This window comes from Mustela lutreola, chromosome 4 (assembly GCF_030435805.1).
Source record: "Mustela lutreola isolate mMusLut2 chromosome 4, mMusLut2.pri, whole genome shotgun sequence".
Lineage (NCBI taxonomy): Eukaryota > Metazoa > Chordata > Mammalia > Carnivora > Mustelidae > Mustela > Mustela lutreola.
Window position 1 is genome coordinate 89,774,645 of NC_081293.1, and position 16,379 is coordinate 89,791,023.

At 40.7% G+C, this 16,379-nt stretch overlaps 1 non-coding gene across 1 annotated transcript; it reads right to left on the reverse strand.

Annotated features, from left to right (window-relative positions):
* Nucleotides 1-7,426: 7,426 nt before the first annotated feature.
* LOC131830908 (U6 spliceosomal RNA) lies at nt 7,427-7,533 on the reverse strand. The gene has a single exon (XR_009353441.1). It is a non-coding gene; the product is annotated as a U6 spliceosomal RNA (small nuclear RNA).
* Between the last annotated feature and the right edge of the window lie 8,846 nt (nt 7,534-16,379).

A 16,379-nucleotide genomic window follows, 5' to 3' on the forward strand; every position in this document is an offset into this window, starting at 1 on the left:
TATTCTTCACTTCTCTTGCATTCAGGAACTCTTTAACAAACACAGTTAAGAGAGTTCTGTTTATTTATTTATTTATTTATTTATTTTAATATACTTTTTTATTTTTTATAAACATATATTTTTATCCCCAGGGGTACAGGTCTGTGAATCACCAGGTTTACACACTTCACAGCACTCACCAAAACACAAACCCTCCCCAATGTCCATAATACCACCCCCTTCTCCCAAACGCCCTCCCCCCAACAACCCTCAGTTTGTTTTGTGAGATTAAGAGTCACTTATGGTTTGTCTCCCTCCCAATCCCATCTTCTTTCATTTATTCTTCTCGTACCCACTTAAGCCCCCATGTTGCATCACCACTTCCTCATATCTTCCTAGGAACAACGCCAAAGGCAAGGGAAGCAAGGGCAAAAATGAACTATTGGGATTTCATCAAGATCAAAAGCTTTTGCACAGCAAAGGAAACAGTTCACAAAATCAAAAGACAACTGACAGAATGGGAGAAGATATTTGCAAACGACATATCAGAGAGTTCTGTTTATTTAAAGCACTGAAATCTTATTTCAATTCTCAAGTAAATGTCCCAATATTCTTGTTGACTATATTTTTTGTTGACTTTTAAAATAATCCATTGAGTGAAACTAATTTCCTTATCTCTTGTATATAGTTTTCAGTATCCTCTTAGCAACAGGATTATGGAAACTGAAAGAAAAGCAAAAAGTATTATTAAATATTCCAGTTTTCAGTGGAACCTGAAAGCATCAAAGGAAGAATTGATGAAATCTTCATGTCAAGCTTGTTCTTAAAAGGGAAAATAATGCTTATAAATAGTAAAATAAATTGACTTGTGGATAATCATCATTGGACTTGCCATCACTGTCTTTTGAAATGAGTTTCATCTCTTGAAGAATTTGATTTTTTTTTTCATAAATGTTACTAAGTGCTTTTCCAGCATGGGAACAAGTGAATTATCACGTGTAGTTTTAGAGAGGAAGGGAAAAATTGGCAAAGATAAAAAAAAAAGTTCTCTTTTGTCAGTGGACAACATTTTTAAAGGTCATTAATCAAGAGAGCCAATGTAATTTTGAAGAATGGGAAAGGCAAATTATGCCATGAAAGACGGTATTATGTATTTCTGCAATCAGATTTTGAAGAGCAATTCCCAGTGTTAACTCCATGCCACACATAATGCTAAATCGGGTGTGTTTCCTCATCAGTGAATGTCCAGAAGGACGAAACGAAATGCAAGACATCGATACTGTTTAAGATACATTACAATGTAAACGGAATACAGACTGTCTCTGGAAGAAATTCTGCAAGTGCATTCTGCAAAACAAGAAACTGTTAGGAGAGCCCATCTATTAGGGAAAAAAACCTAATGAAATTGGTATGTACTTAGATACTTAAATAATTTCGGGTAAACAACGAATAAAAATAGGGGAGCCTGGGTTGCTCAGTGGGTTGAAGCCTCTGCCTTCTGCTGGGGTCATGGTCCTAAGGTCCTGTGATTGGCCTGCATTGGCTTCTCTGCTCAGCAGGGAGCCGGCTTCCCCTTCTCTCTCTCTGCCTGCCTCTCTGCCTACTTGTGATCTGTCAAATAAATAAAACTTAAAAAAATATATAAATAAATATATTTAAAAAAAAAACCTGTATTACCAGTAGGTCCCCTGCTTATACCTTATTTGCTAAATCAAGCAGTTCTACCCAACTTCCCTCAAGTCTGAAGGCCATATTCCAGCGAGGCTGGCGCAGGTATTTGGGAAACTTGGAGGGCGCCATATGGCTGGACGCGGGAGTCCCTCCTGGCCTTCTGCGCATGTCCGCTGTGCCCCTCCGGTCTAGTTCGCCTCCGTGGCCACGGCCTCGTGAAAGACGGTCCTGGATGCTTCCGAGGCTGAGAGCGCAGCTGCAGGTGGGGAGTGCAGGACGGTGAGCCCCGGGGGCTTGGGCGTGGGTGATCCTTTAAACCGGAGGTTCCCCACAGAGGGGCGATTGACGGAGGAAGAGGCTTTGGTGCCTGAGCTCGGGTGAGTCCTGCTCCGTCTTCATGCATCGAATGCGAACCAGCACGTCCCAATGCTTGTTACCGAGCAAAGCTTGGTGTTTTCATATCTGATATGAGGGCTGGGCGGAGGCCTCGGTAAGACCGGCAGAAACCGGCCTCAGGGCCCTTGTCGCCAGAAGCTTCTCTTTTGGGGGGAACGTTGTTCTTCTCCACTCATGGTTCCTCTTCGTCTTCCAGTTCACCTGTGGTCAGTGTAGCGTCCCCATGGCAACCGCGTGCAGGGCTGGGAGGTGATTAGAGAAAGCCCCAGGTGGCTTAGAAGGACCTGCCTCATCCTCTGCCCGCATCAAACCTGGGCGTGAGGCAGACCCAACAGCAAACAGATGCAGGAGCCCTGACCTTGTTTCCCGAGAAGCTGTGAGCCTGGCACCTGAGTGGAGGCATCCGGGCCCTGCTCACCCGCTGTACCCTTCCCGGTTTCCTCAGTAGCAGCACTTAGCATTTACTGAAGGTCCAACTTGTGATTGAGGGAGGCGGGAAGGTCCAAGAGCTTTAGATCTTGGATAGGGATTCCAACTGGCTATGCCCAGTTTTCCTGGAACAAGGCAGCTCTTGTGAGGGAGAAGGAGGGTTCCAGGAACAGGGACCCCACCTAAGACGCCAGTCCTCCAGTCCTACTAGATCTCAGTAGAGATCTAGAGTGAAAGGGGAGGGACAAAGACTTGCTCAGCCCGAAGCAGTTTGGGTCCTGCTGCCAGAACCAAGTTCATAGCCAGATTCTGGCAAACAGGGTGATGGTGGAGGTATTTGGCCCGCTTTCAGGAGGGATGTCAGCTTGGGCTGGGAGAGGAAGGTAGGGTAAAAGGAACCGGAGGTCCTGATTGTTGGAGAGCTGTGGGGCATCATGTGGAAGGAAGGACTTAGCAGCCACAGAGGAGCAAACTGCCGCCTCCATCCCTTCCTCTTTCCTTCATTCCCAGATTCTCAGCGGCTGGCTCACTAAAGCACAGCCAGCACCATCCCTCTGTCCTGATCTGATAGAATCTGAGATGGAACTGCAGGAAAGGTCTTTAAGGCTTACCTATTTGTGCTCTGCTTAAAGATGGGACTGGGATAGGGTGGGAAGGAAATGTGTCTTCTTTCACTAACCTGCTCCTACTCAGGCATTTTGTTGTGGGAGAAATAAGAGTAGACATTGAATTGCTTGATGGCCCAGACAGCTGTTTTCTGCTTTGACAGTCAGATGAAGTTTGTTGTTTTTTTTGGTTTTTTTTAATTTTTTATTTTTTATAAACTTATATTTTTATCCCCGGGGTACAGGTCTGTGAATCGCCAGGTTTACACACTTCACAGCACTCACCAAAGCACATACCCTCCCCAATGTCCATAAACCCACCCCCCTTCTCCCAACCCCTCTCCCCCCAGCAACCGTCAGTTTGTTTTGTGAGATTAAGAGACACTTATGGTTTGTCTCACTCCCAATCCCATCTTGTTTCATTGATTCTTCTCCTACCCACTTAAGCCCCCATGATGCATCACCACTTCTTCATATCAGGGAGATTATATGATAGTTGTCTTTCTCTGCTTGACTTATTTCGCTAAGCATGATACGCTCTAGTTCCATCAATGTTGTCGCAAATGGCAAGATGTCATTTCTTTTGATGGCTGCATAGTATTCCATTGTGTATATATACCACATCTTCTTGATCCATTCATCTGTTGATGGACATCTAGGTTCTTTCTATAGTTTGGCTATTGTGGACATTGCTGCCATAAACATTCGGGTGCACGTGCCCTTTGGATCACTACGTTAGTATCTTTAGAGTAAATACCCAGTAGTGCAATTGCTGGGCCAAAGGGCAGTTCTATTTTCAACATTTTGAGGAACCTCCATGCTGTTTTCCAGAGTGGTTGCACCAGCTTGAATTCTCCACATCCTCACCAGCATCTGTCATTTCCTGACTTGTTGATCTTAGACATTCTGATTGTGTGCGGTGGTATCTAATTGTGGTCTTGATTTGTATTTCCCTGATGCCGAGTGATATGGAGCACTTTTTCATGTGTCTGTTGGCCATCTAGATGTCTTCTTTGCAGAAATGTCTGTTCATGTCCTCTGCCCATTTCTTCATTGGATTATTTGTTCTTTGGGTGTTGAGTTTGCTAAGTTCTTTATAGATTCTGGACACTAGTCCTTTATCTGATATGTCGTTTGCAAATATCTTCTCCCATTCTGTCAGTTGTCTTTTGATTTTGTTAACTGTTTCCTTTGCTGTGCAAAAGATTTTGATCTTGATGAAATCCCAATAGTTCATTTTTGCCCTTTTTTCCCTTGCCTTGGGCGATGTTCCTAGAAAGAAGTTGCGTGGCTGAGGTCAAAGAGGTTGCTGCCTGTGTTCTCCTCAAGGATTTTGATGGATTCCTTTCTCACATTGAGGTCGTTCATCCATTTTGAGTCTATTTTCATGTGTGGTGTAAGGAAAGGGTCCAATTTCATTTTTCTGCATGTGGCTGTCCAATTTTCCCAACACCATTTATTGAAGAGGCTTTCTTTTTTCCATTGGACAGTCTTTCCTGCTTTGTCAAAGATTAGTTGACCATAGAGTTGAGGGTCTATTTCTGGGCTCTCTATTCTGTTCCATTGATCTATATGTCTGTTTTTGTGCCAGTACCATGCTGTCTTGATGATGACAGCTTTGTAATAGAGCTTGAAGTCCGGAATTGTGATGCCACCAACGTTGGCTTTCTTTTTCAATATCCCCTTAGCTATTCGAGGTCTTTTCTGGTTCCATATAAATTTTAGAATTATTTGTTCCATTTCTTTGAAAAAGATGGATGGTACTTTGATAGGAATTGCATTAAATGTGTAGATTGCTTTAGGTAGCATAGACATTTTCACAATATTTATTCTTCCAATCCAGGAGCATGGAACATTTTTCCATTTCTTTGTGTCTTCCTCAATTTCTTTCATGAGTACTTTATAGTTATCTGAGTATAGATTCTGTGCCTCTTTGGTTAGGTTTATTCCTAGGTATCTTATGGTTTTGGGTGCAATTGTAAATGGGATGGACTCCTTAATTTCTCTTTCTTCTGTCTTGTTGTTGGTGTAGAGAAATGCAACTGATTTCTGTGCATTGATTTTATATCCTGACACTTTACTGAAGTTCTAGCAGTTTTGGAGTGGAGTCTTTTGGGTTTTGCACATATAGTATCATACCATCTGTGAAGAGTGATAGTTTGACTTCTTCTTTGCCAATTTCGATGCCTTTAATTTCCTTTTGTTGTCTGATTGCTGAGGCTAGGACTTCTAGTACTATGTTGAATAGCAGTGGTGATAATGGACATCCCTGCCATGTTCCTGACCTTAGTGGAAAAGCTTTCAGTTTTTCTCCATTGAGAATGATATTTGCAGTGGGTTTTTCATAGATGGCTTTGATAATATTGAGGTATGTGCCCTCTATCACTACACTTTGAAGAGTTTTGATCAGAAAGGGATGCTGTACTTTGTCAAATGCTTTTTCAGCATCTATTGAGAGTATCATATGGTTCTGGTTCTTTCTTTTATTGATGTGTTGTATCACATTGACTGATTTGTGGATGTTGAACCAACCTTGCAGCCCTGGAATAAATCCCACTTGCTCGTGGTGAATAATCCTTTTAATGTACTGTTGAATCCTATTGGCTAGTATTTAGGTGAGAATTTTCGCATCTGTGTTCATCAAGGATATTGGTCTATATCTCTCTTTTTTGATGGGATCCTTGTCTGGTTTTGGGATCAAGGTGATGCTGGCCTCATAAAATGAGTTTGGAAGTTTTCCTTCCATTTCTATCTTTTGGAAAGTTTCAGGAGAATAGGAGTTAGTTCCTCTTTATGTTTGGTAGAATTCCCCTGGGAAGCCGTCTGGTCCTGGGCTTTTGTTTGTTTGGAGATTTGTAATGACTGTTTCAATCTCCTTACTGGTTATGGGTCTGTTCAGGCTTTTTACTTCTTCCTTGTTCAGTTGTGGTAGTTTATATGTTTCTAGGAATGCATCCATTTCTTCCTGATTGTCAAATTTGTTGGCGTAGAGTTGCTCATAGTATGTTCTTATAATAATTTCTATTTCTTTGGTGTTAGTTGTGATCTCTCCTCTTTCATTCATGATTTTATTTATTTGGGTCCTTTCACTTTTCTTTTTGATAAGTCTGGCCAAGGGTTTATCAGTTTTATTAATTCTTTCAAAGAACCAGCTCCTAGTTTCGTTAATTTGCTCTATTGTCTTTTTGGTTTCTATTTCATTGATTTCTGCTCTGATCTTTATGATTTCTCTTCTCCTGCTGGGTTTAGGGTTTCTTTCTTGTTCTTTCTCCAGCTCCTTTTGGTGGAGGGTTAGGTTGTGTACCTGAGACCTTTCTTGTTTCTTGAGAAAGGCTTGTACCGCTATATATTTTCCTCTCAGGACTGCCTATGTTGTGTCCCACAGATTTTGAACCGTTGTATTTTCATTATCATTTGTTTCCATGATTTTTTTCAATTCTTCTTTAATTTCCTGGTTGACCCATTCATTCTTTAGAAGGATGCTGTTTAGTCTCCATGTATTTGGGTTCTTTCCAAACTTCCTCTTGTGGTTGAGTTCTAGCTTCAGAGCATTGTGGTCTGAAAATATGCAGGGAGTGATGCCAATCTTTTGATACCGGTTGAGTCCTGATTTAGGACCGAGGATGTGATCTATTCTGGAGAATGTTCCATGTGCACTAGAGAAGAATGTGTATTCTGTTGCTTTGGGATGAAATGTTCTGAATATATCTGTGATGTCCATCTGGCCCAGTGTGTCGTTTAAGGCCTTTATTTCCTTGCTGAACTATTGCTTGGATGATCTGTCCATTTCAGTGAGGGGGGGTGTTAAAGTCCCCTACTATTATTGTATTATTGTTGATATGTTTCTTTGATTTTGTTTTTAATTGGTTTATATAGTTGGCTAATCCCACATTGGGGGCATAGATATTTAAAACTGTTAGATCTTCTTGTTGGACAGACCCTTTGAGTATGATATAGTGTCCTTCCTCATCTCTTATTATAGTCTTTGGCTTAAAATCTAATTGATCTGATATAAGGATTGCCACTCCTGCTTTCTTCTGATGTCCATTAGCATGGTAAATTCTTTTCCACCCCCTCACTTTAAATCTGGAGGTGTCTTCGGGCTTAAAATGAGTTTCTTGGAGGCAACATATAGATGGGTTTTGGTTTTTTATCCATTCTGATACCCTGTGTCTTTTGACAGGGGCATTTAGCCCATTCACATTCAGGGTAACTATTGAGAGATATGAATTTAGTGCCATTGTATTGCCTGTAAGGTGACTGTTACTGTATATGGTCTCGGTTCCTTACTGATATACCACTTGTAGACTCTCTCTTTGCTTAGAGGACCCCTTTCAATATTTCCTAAAAATATGGAAGGCTTCACGAATTTGCGTGTCATCCTTGCGCAGGGGCCATGCTAATCTTCTTTGTATCGTTCCAATTTTAGTATATGTGCTGCCGAAGCGAGCACAGTGTATTCACATTCTTGTGCTTCCGTCGCTCCATTCATCCCCATAGTCTTTCATCTTGTAAAACTGAAATTCTGTACCTATTAAACAATAACTCCCCTCTGGGAACTCCTATGATACTTCCTGATTCTGTAATTCTGACTACCCTAAGTACCTCGTATAAGTGGAATCCTGTAGTATTTGTCCTTGTGTGACTTCCTTATTTCACTTAACATGAATCTTGAAGATTGATCAATGTTGTAGCATACTGCAGACTTTTTTCCATTTTTAAGGCTGAGTGATACCCATTGTATGTATATATACATTTTGCTTATCCATTCATCTGTCCATGGACACTTGAGTTGTTCCTTGTTTTAGCTGTTATGAATAACAATGCTGCTATGAAAATGAGTGTACAGACATCTTTTTGAGACCTTCTTTTAGATTTGTTCTTTTTCAAGATTGTTGTGGATATTCAGGTTTCTTTAGATTCTGTATGAGTTTTAGTATGGTATATTTTTTAAAGATTTTATTTATTTATTTGACACAGATCACAAGTAGGCAGAGAGGCAGGCAGAGAGAGAAAGGGGGAAGCAGGATTCCCGCTGAGCACAAAGCCTGATGCAGGGCTTGATCCAAGGACCCTCGGATCATGACCTGAGCCAAAGGTAGAGGCTTTATTTAACCCACTAAGTCACCCCGGTGCCCTAGGATGAATATTTTTCATTTCTGCAAAAAATGTTATTGGAATTTTGCTAGAGATTTCATTGAAACTGTTGATTGCCTTGAGTAATATTGACATTTTTATGTCTTTTTTAAAATTAAATTAATTTATTTATTTTCAGAAAAACAGAGTTCATTATTTTTCACCACATCCAGTGCTCCATGCAATCCGTGCCCTCTACAATACCCACCACCTGGTACCCCAACCTCCCACCCCCGACCACCACTTCAAACCCCTCAGATTGTTTTTCAGAGCCCATAGTCCCTCATCATTCACCTCCCCTTCCAATATACCCCAACTCCCTTCTCCTCTCTAACACCCCTAATCCTCCAAGCTATTTGTTATGCTCCACAAATAAGTGAAATCATATGATAATTGACTCTCTGCTTGACTTCTTTCACTCAGCATAATCTCTTCCAGTCCAGTCCATGTTGCTACAAAAGTTGGGTATTCATCCTTTCTGATGGACGCATAATACTCCATAGTGTATAAGGACCACATTTTCCTTATCCATTCGTCCATTGAAGGGGATCTTGGTTCTTTCCACAGTTTGGCGACTGTGGCCTTTGCTGCTATAAACATTGGGGTACAGATGGCCCTTCTTTTCACTACATCTGTATCTTTGGAGTATATACCCAGAAGTGCAATTGCAGGGTCATACGGAAGTTCTATTTTTAATTTCTTGAGGAATCTCCACACTGTTCTCCAAAGTGGCTGCACCAACCTGCATTCCCACCAACACTGTAAGAGGGTTCCACTTTCTCCACATCCCCTCCATGTTGTTTCCTGTCTTGCTAATTTTGGCCATTCTAACTGGTATAAGGTGATATCTCAATATGGTTTTAATTTTAATCTCCCTGAGGGCTAGTGATGATAAACATTTTTTCATGTGTCTGATAGCCATTTGTATGTCTTGATTAGAGAAGTGTCTCTTCATATCTTCTGCCCAATTTTTGATATGTTTGCCTGATTCATGTGTGTTGAGTTTGAGGAGTTCATTATAGATCCTGGATATCAACCTTTTGTCTGTACTGTCATTTGCAAATATCTTCTCCCATTCCGTGGGTTGCCTTTTTGTTTTCTTGACTGTTTCCTTTGCTGTGCAGAAGCTTTTGATTTTGATGAAGTCCCAAAAGTTTATTTTCACTTTTGTTTCCTTTTCCTTTGGAGACATATCTTTAAAGAAGTTGCTGTGGCTGATATCGAAGAGATTATTGCCTATGTTCTCCTCTAGGATTCTGATGGATTCCTGTCTCACGCTGAGGTCTGTTATCCATTTTTAGTTTATCTTTGTCTATGGTGTAAGAGAATGGTTGAGTTTCATTCCTCTACTTATAGCTGTCCAGTTTTCCCAGCACCATTTATTGAAGAGACTATCTTTTTACCACCGTATATATTTTTTCCTGTTTTGTTGAAGATTAATTGACCATAGAGTTGAGGATCCATATCTGGGCTCTCTACTATGTTCCACAGGTCTATGTGTCTGTGTTTATAGCAGTATCATGTTGTCTTGGTGATCACAGCTTTGTAATAAAGCTTGAAATCAGGTAACGTGATGCCCCCAGTTTTATTTTTGCTTTTCAACATTTCATTAGTGATTTGGGGTCTCTTCTGATTCCATACAAATTTTTGGATTATTTCCTCCAGCTCTTGGAAGAATACCGGTGGAATTTTGATCGGAATGGCATTAAAAGTATAGATTGCGGGGGAGGAGTCAAGATGGCGGAGAAGTAGCAAGCTGAGACTGCTTCAGCTAGCCGGAGATCAGCTAGATAGCTTATCTAAAGATTGCAAACACCTGAAAATCCATTGGCAGATCAAAGAGAAGATGAACAGCAATTCTGGAAACAGAAAAACAACCACTTTCTGAAAGGTAGGACCGGCGGAGAAGTGAATCCAAAGCGACGGGAAGATAGACCCCGGGGGGAGGGTCCGGCTCCCGGCAAGCAGCGGAGCAACCATGCACAAAATCAGGACTTTTAAAAGTCTGTTCCGCTGAGGGACATCGCTCCAGAGGCTAAACCGGGGTGAAGCCCACGCGGGGTCAGCGTGGCCTCAGGTCCCGCAGGGTCACAGAAGGATCGGGGGTGTCTGAGTGTCGCAGAGCTTGCGGGTATTGGAACGGGAAAGCCGGCTACAGAGACAGAGCCGACAGTAAGCTCGCAGCTCGGCGTTACCTTGAACCGGTCGCAGGCTCGGTGAGCTCGGAGCGCGGCCAGAGGTCAGGCAGACGGGAGTAACTGGGCGCTGTTCTCTGAGGGCGCACTGAGGAGTGGGGCCCTGGGCTCTCGGCTCCTCTGGGCTGGAGACCAGGAGGCTGCCATTTGTATTCCCGTCCTCTGGAACTCTACGGAAAGCCCTCAGGGAACAAAAGCTCCTGAAAGCAAATCCGAGCGGATTACTCACCCCGGCCCCGGGTAAGGGCGATGTAATTCCGCCTGGGGCAAAGACACTTGAGAATCACTACAACAGGCCCCTCCCCCAGAAGATCAACAAGAAATCCAGCCGAGACCAAGTTCACCTACCAAGGAGTGCGGTTTCAATACCAAGGAGAGCAGCAGAATTCCAGAGGAGGAGAAAGCCAAGCACGGAACTCATGGCTTTTTTCCTGTGATTTTTTTTAGTCTTGCAGTTAATTTAATTTTTTCTTTTTCATTTTTTTTTTCTCGCCTTCGGGTAAAATTTTTTTTTAACTGTTACCTTTTTCTTTTTTAACGATTTTTTACTAGTTTATCTAATATATATATTTTTTCTTTTTTACATTTTTCTTAGGTGTTTTCTTTTTTTAAAAATTCTTTTCTTTTTTTTTTCTTTTCTTTTTGTTTTTTTTTTCTTTCTTCCTTTTTGAACCTCTTTTTATACCCTTTCTCCCCACTCACGATTTTGGATCTCTTCTAATTTGGTTAAAGCATATTTTCCTGGGGTTGTTGCCACCCTTTTAGTATTTTACTTGCCCCTTCATTTACTCTTATCTGGACAAAATGACAAGACGTAAAAATTAAACACAAAAAAAAGAACAAGAGGCAGTACCGAAGGCTAGGGACCTAATCAATACAGACATCGGTAATATGTCAGATCTAGAGTTCAGAATGACAATTCTCAAGGTTCTAGCCGGGCTCGAAAAAGGCATGGAAGATATTAGAGAAACCCTCTCGAGAGATATAAAAGCCCTTTCTGGAGAAATAAAAGAACTAAAATCTAACCAAGGTGAAATCAAAAAAGCTATTAATGAGGTGCAATCAAAAATGGAGGCTCTAACTGCTAGGATAAATGAGGCAGAAGAAAGAATTAGTGATATAGAAGACCAAATGACAGAGAATAAAGAAGCTGAGCAAAAGAGGGACAAATAGCTAATGGACCACGAGGGGAGAATTCGAGAGATAAGTGACACCATAAGACGAAACAACATTAGAATAATTGGGATTCCAGAAGAAGAAGAAAGTGAGAGGGGAGCAGAAGGTATACTGGAGAGAATTATTGGGGAGAATTTCCCCAATATGGCAAAGGGAACGAGCATCAAAATTCAGGAGGTTCAGAGAACGCCCCTCAAAATCAATAAGAATAGGCTCACACCCCGTCACCTAATAGTAAAATTTACAAGTCTCAATGACAAAGAGAGAATCCTGAAAGCAGCCCGAGAAAAGAAGTCTATAACATACAATGGTAAAAATATTAGATTGGCAGCTGACTTATCCACAGAGACCTGGCAGGCCAGAAAGAGCTGGCATGATATTTTCAGAGCACTAAACGAGAAAAACATGCAGCCAAGAATACTATATCCAGCTAGGCTATTATTGAAAATAGAAGGAGAGATTAAAAGCTTCCAGGACAAACAACAACTGAAAGAATTTGCAAATACCAAACCAGCTCTACAGGAAATATTGAAAGGGGTCCTCTAAGCAAAGAGAGAGCCTACAAGTGGTAGATCAGAAAGGAACAGAGACCATATACAGTAACAGTCACCTTACAGGCAATACAATGGCACTAAATTCATATCTCTCAATAGTTACCCTGAATGTGAATGGGCTAAATGCCCCTGTCAAAAGACACAGGGTATCAGAATGGATAAAAAACCAAAACCCATCTATATGTTGCCTCCAAGAAACACATTTTAAGCCCGAAGACACCTCCAGATTTAAAGTGAGGGGGTGGAAAAGAATTTACCATGCTAATGGACATCAGAAGAAAGCAGGAGTGGCAATCCTTATATCAGATCAATTAGATTTTAAGCCAAAGACTATAATAAGAGATGAGGAAGGACACTATATCATACTCAAAGGGTCTGTCCAACAAGAAGATTTAACAATTTTAAATATCTATGCCCCCAATGTGGGATTAGCCAACTATATAAACCAATTAAAAACAAAATCAAAGAAACATATCAACAATAATACAATAATAGTAGGGGACTTTAACACTCCCCTCACTGAAATGGACAGGTCATCCAAGCAAAAGATCAGCAAGGAAATAAAGGCCTTAAACGACACACTGGATCAGATGGACATCACAGATATATTCAGAATATTTCATCCCAAAGCAACAGAATACACATTCTTCTCTAGTGCACATGGAACATTCTCCAGAATAGATCACATCCTCGGTCCTAAATCAGGACTCAACCGGTATCAAAACATTGGGATCATTCCCTGCATATTTTCAGACCACAATGCTCTAAAGCTAGAACTCAACCACAAAAGGAAGTTTGGAAAGAACCCAAATACATGGAGACTAAACAGTATCCTTCTAAAGAATGAATGGGTCAACCGGGAAATTAAAGAAGAATTGAAAAAAATCATGGAAACAAATGATAATGAAAATACAACGGTTCAAAATCTGTGGGACACAACAAAGGCAGTCCTGAGAGGAAAATATATAGCGGTACAAGCCTTTCTCAAGAGACAAGAAAGGTCTCAGGTACACAACCTAACCCTCCACCAAAAGGAGCTGGAGAAAGAACAAGAAAGAAACCCTAAACCCAGCAGGAGAAGAGAAATCATAAAGATCAGAGCAGAAATCAATGAAATAGAAACCAAAAAAACAATAGAACAAATCAACGAAAGTAGGAGCTGGTTCTTTGAAAGAATTAATAAAATTGATAAACCCCTGGCTAGACTTATCAAAAAGAAAAGAGAAAGGACCCAAATAAATAAAATCATGAATGAAAGAGGAGAGATCACAACTAACACCAAAGAAATACAAACTATTATAAGAACATACTATGAGCAACTCTACGGCAATAAATTTGACAATCTGGAAGAAATGGATGCATTCCTAGAAACATATAAACTACCACAACTGAACCAGGAAGAAATAGAAAGCCTAAACAGACCCATAACCAGTAAGGACATTGAAACAGTCATTAAAAATCTCCAAACAAACAAAAGCCCAGGGACACACGGCTTCCCAGGGGAATTCTACCAAACATTTAAAGAAGAACTAATTCCTATTCTCCTGAAACTGTTCCAAAAAATAGAAATGGAAGGAAAACTTCCAAACTCATTTTATGAGGCCAGCATCACCTTGATCCCAAAACCAGACAAGGATCCCACCAAAAAAGAGAGCTATAGACCGATATCCTTGATGAACACAGATGCGAAAATACTCAACAAAATACTAGCCAATAGGATTCAACAGTACATTAAAAAGATTATTCACCACGACCAAGTGGGATTTATTTCAGGGCTGCAAGGTTGGTTCAACATCCGCAGATCAGTCAATGTGATACAACACATCAATAAAAGAAAGAACAAGAACCATATGATACTCTCAATAGATGCTGAAAAAGCATTTGACAAAGTACAACATCCCTTCCTGATCAAAACTCTTCAAAGTGTAGGGATAGAGGGCACCTACCTCAATATCATCAAAGCCATCTATGAAAAACCCACCGCAAATATCATTCTCAATGGAGAAAAACTGAAAGCTTTTCCGCTAAGGTCAGGAACACGGCAGGGATGTCCATTATCACCACTGCTATTCAACATCGTACTAGAGGTCCTAGCCTCAGCAATCAGACAACAAAAGGAAATTAAAGGCATCCAAATCGGCAAAGAAGAAGTCAAATTATCACTCTTCGCAGATGATATGATACTATATGTGGAAAACCCAAAAGACTCCACTCCAAAACTGCTAAAACTTATACAGGAATTCAGTAAAGTGTCAGGATATAAAATCAATGCACAGAAATCAGTTGCATTTCTCTACACCAACAGCAAGACAGAAGAAAGAGATATTAGGGAGTCAATCCCATTTACAATTGCACCCAAAACCATAAGATACCTAGGAATAAACCTAACCAAAGAGACACAGAATCCATACTCAGAAAACTATAAAGTACTCATGAAAGAAATTGAGGAAGACACAAAGAAATGGAAAAATGTTCCATGCTCCTGGATTGGAAGAATAAATATTGTGAAAATGTCTATGCTACCTAAAGCAATCTACACATTTAATGCAATTCCTATCAAAGTACCATCCATCTTTTTCAAAGAAATGGAACAAATAATTCTAAAATTTATATGGAACCAGAAAAGACCTCGAATAGCTAAGGGGATATTGAAAAAGAAAGCCAACGTTGGTGGCATCACAATTCCGGACTTCAAGCTCTATTACAAAGCTGTCATCATCAAGACATCATGGTACTGGCACAAAAACAGACACATAGATCAATGGAACAGAATAGAGAGCCCAGAAATAGACCCTCAAATCTATGGTCAACTAATGTTCGACAAAGCAGGAAAGAATGTCCAATGGAAAAAAGACAGCCTTTTCAATAAATGGTGCTGGGAAAATTGGACAGCCACATGCAGAAAAATGAAATTGGACCATTTCCTTACACCACACACAAAAATAGACTCAAAATGGATGAAGGACCTCAATGTACGAAAGGAATCCATCAAAATCCTTGAGGAGAACACGGGCAGCAACCTCTTCGACCTCTGCCGCAGCAACATCTTTCTAGGAACAACGCAAAAGGCAAGGGAAGCAAGGGAAAAAATGGACTACTGGGATTTCATCAAGATCAAAAGCTTTTGCACAGCAAAGGAAACAGTTAACAAAATCAAAAGACAACTGACAGAATGGGAGAAGATATTTGCAAAGGACATATCAGATAAAGGACTAGTGCCCAGAATCTATAAAGAACTTAGCAGACTCAACACCCAAAGAACAAATAATCCAATCAAGAAATGGGAAGAGGACATGAACAGACATTTCTGCAAAGAAGACATCCAGATGGCGAACAGACACATGAAAAAGTGCTCCATATCACTCGGCATCAGGGAAATACAAATCAAAACCACAATGAGATATCACCTCACACCAGTCAGAATGGCTAAAATCAACAAGTCAGGAAATGACAGATGCTGGCGAGGATGCGGAGAAAGGGGAACCCTCCTACACTGTTGGTGGGTATGCAAGCTGGTGCAGCCACTCTGGAAAACAGCATGGAGGTTCCTCAAAATGTTGAAAATAGAACTGCCCTATGACCCAGCAATTGCACTATTGGGTATTTACCCTAAAGATACAAATGTAGTGATCCAAAGGGGCACATGTACCCGAATGTTTATAGCAGCAATGTCCACAATAGCCAAACTATGGAAAGAACCTAGATGTCCATCAACAGATGAATGGATCAAGAAGATGTGGTATATATACACAATGGAATACTATGCAGCCATCAAAAGAAATGAAATCTTGCCATTTGCAACAACATGGATGGAAGTAGAGTGTATCATGCTTAGCGAAATAAGTCAAGCAGAGAAAGACAACTATCATATGATCTCCCTGATATGGAGGCTTAAGTGGGTAGAAGAAGAATAAATGAAACAAGATGGGATTGGGAGGGAGACAAACCATAAGTGACTCTTAATCTCACAAAACAAACTGAGGGTTGCCGGGGGGAGGGGGTTTGGGAGAAGGGGGTGGGATTATGGACATTGGGGAGGGTATGTGATTTGGTGAGTGCTGTGAAGTGTGTAAACCTGGTGATTCACAGACCTGTACCCCTGGGGATAAAAATATATGTTTATAAAAAATAAAAAATTAAGATAACTGAAAAAAAAAGTATAGATTGCTCTAGGCAGTATAGACATTTTAACAATGTTTATTCTTCCTATCCAAGAGCATGGAATGGTCTTCCATCTT